Raw genomic sequence first — 6,897 nt, forward strand, 5'->3', positions numbered from 1 at the left:
TTAATTGAAAAAAAAAAACAATAATGGGGAAGAGCAACGCAAATCAATCACTAATAGATATAGTAATATTCTTTAAAATGGAAAAAATAAACAGTTAAAAATTATATAGTTAATTTATGCGATGTGCAAAAAGAAAGTCAAACTATGAGAAGTTTATTAGAAGTAGAATGGATTAAAATGACCTTATAACCTCCTTTCTGGCCGCCCCAAGCATTTGTCTGCTGTTAGCATGCAGGGCCTCTGGAGGCTAGGACAGTTAACAGGTTTTATTGACTCCATCAGTACATTTTTTAGAATAAAACCAAACTTAGAGAATTCATTAAAAAATATTTAAGATAAAAACATCGTCTTTGACAGTTGCTTCAAAACGTCATTTAAATTAATACTTAGAGTCATGCTGTAAGCTAGCAATTTACGTTTAGCAATTCACTCCAAGGAAAATCATAGTTTTGATGTTTTAACATGTTTTTAAATTTTTTCTTATGACACATATAAAACAATTTGAGATTAAAACTGTATTTCTAAGTATTTCTTTGTTCAAATTGTTGTGAATCTGGAGCAGATGAAAAAAATGCATTTTTGATGTTGCAGCAACTGAGATGAGCGACCCAAAGTCCCCGATCCCTTCTCATGAATCCACTTGCAGACAAATAGAACTCCTTTCCTCATCTGAGCTGATATACGGCTGGACAGGTCTGACATTTTGTTGCAGTGCTGATGTTAGCTTGGGGTTGTGCAGGGCTATAAGCTAGCGGGAAAGAATGTTAAAAAATGGATGATGGGAAATCAGCCGAGGCTTACTTCCACACCAACAGACCCGCCCACAACTCAGGCGAATTTTTAATGAACTCCTGCTGCTCTGTAGAAACAATGTCCAAGAAAACAACAGTTTTTTTATTTTAATTTTGGCTAAAAAATAACATAACTAAAATAATAAAATCATTATAGGCAAGAAGGTGGAAAATGCTTTCGTTTTTTTGTGGAGCAGAAGTTTCTGGACCAACACAATTGTCAGCTTCTTCTTGCAGTGGTGACTCATCTTGCTGATTCAGTGCCTTCTAATAAACTTCAGTCCTGCTCCTGCCTTCCTGAGCTGAAGCCTGATAGCCTCAAGGTCAAGCCTGTACAACAGATCACGCAGCGCCGTGTTTCTTACACACACACTGCTTTTGTGGCAACTATTTTCTTTTCACATCGGTAACTTAAATCGAGCGTGTCCTGTTCCTGCCTATAAGCAGAAAAGTCTCCGCTATTGCTCAAAATATAGAGAAAGCTGAGTTTTGTACACAGTAGGGGTGACAAAATGATTAACGCACAGTTTTAATGATGTGAGGCAGACTTTGAGGAGCCGAAATCCATTCGTTAGCGCTGCAACAAAACACCGCTTGGTGCAAAACACAGTTTGCAATTAGCCCTGTGTGAAGCCTTTTTGTTGGGTTTTCTTAAGACAAAAGAGTCAACTACAGCACATGAAACAGAAATAAAGCATAGAAATAGAGTAAAAACATTTTTATTTCAAATATTACAGCAGCACCTCCATTCAACATACCCATCTTGGCTTTAAAAGTAACAGTTTCCGTGCTCTGGTAATTTTATATTCAACAATTACATAAAATCCACTCTTAAATGTAGATTTTTGGACTGACAATTTTGTCTAGAGAGGGGATTTTTAAGAGAATAGCTTAACTTTTTGCCAATTATTCACATCTGTCTTGATTTCAGTTCATTTTTACGGAGTATTTAAGTGTCTAGTTTTTAGGGTTTTTTTCCCCATGGATTTTGTCATGTCTTTTTATTAAATATTAATTTAATAAATATTAAATGTTCAAACCTGGACTCCTGCATATTTGTCCTATAGAGCTGGTTCTTGATATAACCCCAACCAGAATCTGTGTGATGTTATATTCAGTTTTTAGAGACTCCTTTCAAAATAAAATCTACGTAAACACATATTTATGCATCAACACATGCACCAACCGATCATGAAGGAGAGATTAACAATTGTGGTTTGTGTCCTACTGGAATTATTTGACACCAAGTTTTTCATATATCCCAATATGAAGCTCTTTTTATTTTATAATGTGCATGGTTTCTTACCGTTTTAGCTCTTTATAAAGTATATTTTATCTTATCTTTATTACCTATTCCAACTGTACCTGTGCTGTTGTATACTGCAATTTCCCCATTGTAGGACTAATAAAGGTTTCTTAATCTTAATCTGTGTGAACGTTGTATGGTAAAAGCACGTTCAAAAATGCCTATTTAGGCATTCTAGAACGTACTTTACTGCACATCCAATATCCGTTTTAAATGTTTTATATTTTTGTTGTTTATAGATATTCTATTATTCTTTGGTCGACTGTACAATACTTAGCCTAGATTTATACAATGCACAGTGATGCTTGATAAGAGTAAACAACACAAACAAATAAAGAAATTAAAAAATATTTTGCATGTTTTGAAATTGTAGAAGTTTGCTATATTCTAAGACCTATTCTAACTGTGGCATGATTTTAAAATTGTTGATTACCTTTATGTGTATTTATTTCAAGAGACAGTTAAAATGTCAACCTACCAGGTCAGAATCTGTGCAAACAAATATTTTTCAGATCCTCTAATCATGAAACATTCCTGCTGCTTTGCATCTCTCATGTCTGCTCCGTAGTGGAAATGATGTCCAGTGTCTCAGTCACCAAAATCTGAGCATCAAAGTCTCTGTAAGCCTTCATAAAAGTAAAGCATTGAAACAGAAAAAAATGATTCCAGATGAAAGGAAACATCTAATTTTTATATAAGCAGCTTATGTCAATCCAATATCAGATTTGTATTATGTATTTTCTGAACCCAGTATCCTGAGTATTATCATGGACACTGATCTTTACCAGACCCAGAAACAGGTGCATGGTAAATCGTTATTATTAGATTTGTTTCAAAATGATCCTGTTGGCAAAACATTGCATATGTATATATGTATGTATATAATAACGTGCTTTGTTTGCTTCCTCTTGGCTAAAGTCAGATTCACTGTGGGATGTTGGGTCTCCATCAAAGACTCATGTGATGAATTCCAGTTGGTGCCAGTCAAAGTCGAAACCTCCTCTATGGTAAATGCTAGGAGAATTGAACTTTATTAAAAACTGATAATCCTTGAAGTGGCCAGAAAAAACCTTCAATAGAATCACACAATGTAAGAAAGTGAATTCCAAATTGCAGTGCATCACGGATTCCTCAAATCAGTAATCTGTAAATTATTCCAAAATAATCCCTTACTCTGTAATTTTACTACTTCTGATTCAAATGCATTACATGGCCATTTTTTTACTTTTTAGTTACTTTATTTGAAACAACTTCAGAATTAGAAAATAATCCAAATTCCAAAGCATTTTACATTCAGATGGTGTAATAATGGTTGCAATGCTGTTTATTTTTGGCAAAGTGAAAGCAAGATTGATGGAGGACCTGTCAGCTTTACCCAGTTTAGTCCATAGTAACAGAAATATGAACTTTGTTAAATCAGAGTCCGGAGTCTTTTATGCCACGGAAAGGATGAAACAAAAAACACATTCCTATAAACGCAGATTAAAGGACCTGACATTTAAAAAAAAGAGTTGTCTATCTTTGTGTGACCCAACATTGGACTTGTGAACTGTCCAGAGTGAACCCCGCCTATACCCAACAGTGGCAGGGTATAGCTATCACGGTCCTATGACCCCAGTGGGCAAAAGAGGTTTAGAAAATTTACAGTACGTGTGCATGGGTATTCTGTTCTGATACAGGAATGTCTACTAAAATATCACACAAGGCTCATGGGTCGATGAAGGTTCTCTCATTCATACAGGCGGCGTTGTCTTTAAGTTGAGTCACGGACTAAAGGCCTTCTTTCTTTGAAATGTTTTACCACTCACTCAAGGGATTCATCAGTCTGAGTGGTGCTGGGTTCAAGCCTCACATATATCCTCCAGGTGGGTCACCTACATTCCTGTAACTGAATGACTCATTAAGGAGAACAAAGTAGAAAAACCAGAGAAAAATGCTTCTCTTCTTCCTCCTGGTCCCAATCACAGGGGCGTTGGGTGTGGTTGCTGCTACGTTTTTTTGGCTTAGGACTAATGAAAGGGCAGCGGGGCAAACAGGAGACAAATTGTGTCTGAGGGTTATTAATAATTCCCTTACCCCTCTTTCAAACCATGTGTCTTCTCTGTCAAGAATTTTTTATCTTTGCTTATGTGTCATCTACATATCACAACTAGTTAGATGGTGTTGTACGCTGGAAGGAGCACAAGGCTTGCTGTTCCAATGTCTCCAAGAGTTGGTAATAATTGGAGACACTGGGGAGCTCATGGTGCGACCTCTCAGTAAAATTCAGCCTTGTTACTGAAATAAGGGGTGGGTTGATGTAAAGATTAATGTGTTTTATTCTGTTTTATCATTGCAAAAAGTCACGTGACTGTAAGTTAGTAAACTTAACTTCTATTGCATTTTGTTCAATGATGAAATACACTCACTGGCCATTTTATTAGGCACACCTAATGCAAGTTTCTAATAGGCCAATCAAATGACAGCAACTCAATTCATTTAGGCATATAAAGATGGTCAAGACGATCTGCTGCAGTTCAAACCGAGCATCAGAATGAGGAAGACAGGGAATGTCAGTGACTTTGAACGTGGCATGGTTGTTGGTGCCATACGGGCTGATCTGTGTTTCAGAAACTGCTGATCTACTGGGATTTTCACCTATAACCATCTCAAGGGTTTACAGAGAATGGTCAGAAAAAGAGAAAATATCTACTGAGTCTCAGTTCTGTGGGTGGAAATGCCTTGTAGATGCCAGAGATCAGAGGAGAATGGTCGGACTGGTTTGAGATGATGGAAAGGCATTGCTACTGCGACATTCGGATGGTAGGATGGTAATTTGTCGTCAACAACATGAAAGCATAGATCCATCCTGGTTTGTATCAACGGTTCAAGGTGGTGCTGGGGGTGTAATGGTGTGGGGATACTTTCTTGGCATACTTTACAACTCCACAGCCTACCTGAGTATTGTTGCTGACCATGTCCATCCCTTTATGGATATCCCAAACTCTCTAAAAAATGTTTCCAGTATCTTGTTGAATCTATAGCATGAAAAATTAGGCATTTTTTGAAGACAAGGTGTACCTTATAAAGTGGCTGGACAATGTGAGTAATGCCAGTTTCTTCAGATGGTAGGGTCAACTTACATAAGGTCATTTACAGAAATCATTGACCAGTCTAGCAGATCGAAAGGCAATGCTTTTACAGGCAACAATTCAGTTTTGATCAGAGATTACAGTTGCTCTGACCCTCAATCCTATGATATGTAAACAAGGGTTTAAACTAGCAGATGACAGACTGAACTGGATTTAATTTAACAGAGAGGCTCCAGAAGCAAAACAATGTGAACTTCTAAAATTCAACACATGATATAATAATAACATGAATTAACGATCCATTTGATTACTAATGAATTCTTCTCATCTTAGATTTACTTGGTTGTGAGTTTCCAGTCTGAAACACTATGTTTTTCCATTAGACACAAGAGAAGTTCAAAGGTTCACAAATAAATTTAATGATAAGCTAAAATCTCATTGCCGTCGGATTACATCTGTGGGTCCCCAGTAGATTTAAAGACAGAGACATGGGGACAGAAGGCAAATCCCTATTAAGGGTCAATACGAGGACTGCAACAAGATTGAAAGTAAAGAGAATCTCTCATAGGAGAATGATTGAAATGTTTCATTGAACTGCTTGATGGGGGAGCACATCTACAAAGTGGTTTGATGTAAAAATTGATTTAAAAAAAGGGTGGATCCGTAGGATACAGAGGTCAAAGTATCAGAAGTAAATGCAGTTATGAAATCCAAACATTTTTGCTTCATCTGGGACCTCTGGGTGGAGATCTCTTTGAATATCAGCCACTTCTTACTGCAAATTGGTCATCACAGTCGTGGACGTGGACCCTGGTGCGACGGATTTCTGTCTTCACAGGTAAGACAGGACATTCATGCTTTGATCTGTATTGAAAATATAGAAAGTATTACTGTAAATTTCACATTTACTATATTAATCTTTAAGAAAAACACTCAATTTGTTTATTTTGAGGTTATCAGCTCATACATGAGAGGTCACTGCTATCAACCTTATCCAAGGATCAGAGAAGTTTTTAATCTACCATGCAGAAGTATGAGCAATTATCACACTTCCTGCAAAGCTTAAATATGGATGGTATATTGCTTAAATTATTAATAACGGGCTATAAAATGGTAATATGACATTTTGATAGCGGTCATCAGAAGAGACAGCTGCAGATTTTTCATCAAAAATATCCCTGGGATAAGAAAAGTCATTATTCAATTTATATAACCGACTTCTGAGCCAAAATAGTAAAGTATTCAGTGATAAAGTGCGCCGCCTGAGGGACTCTGCATGTTTTCTAAAGACACTCATAAATCACTGCTGCTGATGTCTTAAAAGTGGAATTTGACTTTTATTTTGACTTGATCTAACACTAATCTTCTAATTTACAAATCCACTTTTTGAACAAAAACAAAATAATCTTGTTTTCTGATCTTGGAAGAAACTAACATGAGTCCTCCGTCGTTACTTTAGAGGCGGCTAAAGTTGAAGGATGAGTTTATGTTACCACAAAAGCTGTTTACTGAAACAAAGACGTGAAAATTCAACTTCAGTCGTACGTATATATCTATACTGTTGGAGTAGAGAATGTGAAAATGAAGCAGCAGATACGTGTGAACTGGTAAATCTGTGAGCTAAATCCATCTCTTTGTGATTAAATTAAATCACTTCATGAATCAGCTTTAATAACTGTAATTTTTCTCCTCTTTTGACCTTTTACATGCCTAAAAACAATCCTGTGGG

Source organism: Oryzias melastigma, linkage group LG13 (genome assembly GCF_002922805.2).
Source record: "Oryzias melastigma strain HK-1 linkage group LG13, ASM292280v2, whole genome shotgun sequence".
Lineage (NCBI taxonomy): Eukaryota > Metazoa > Chordata > Actinopteri > Beloniformes > Adrianichthyidae > Oryzias > Oryzias melastigma.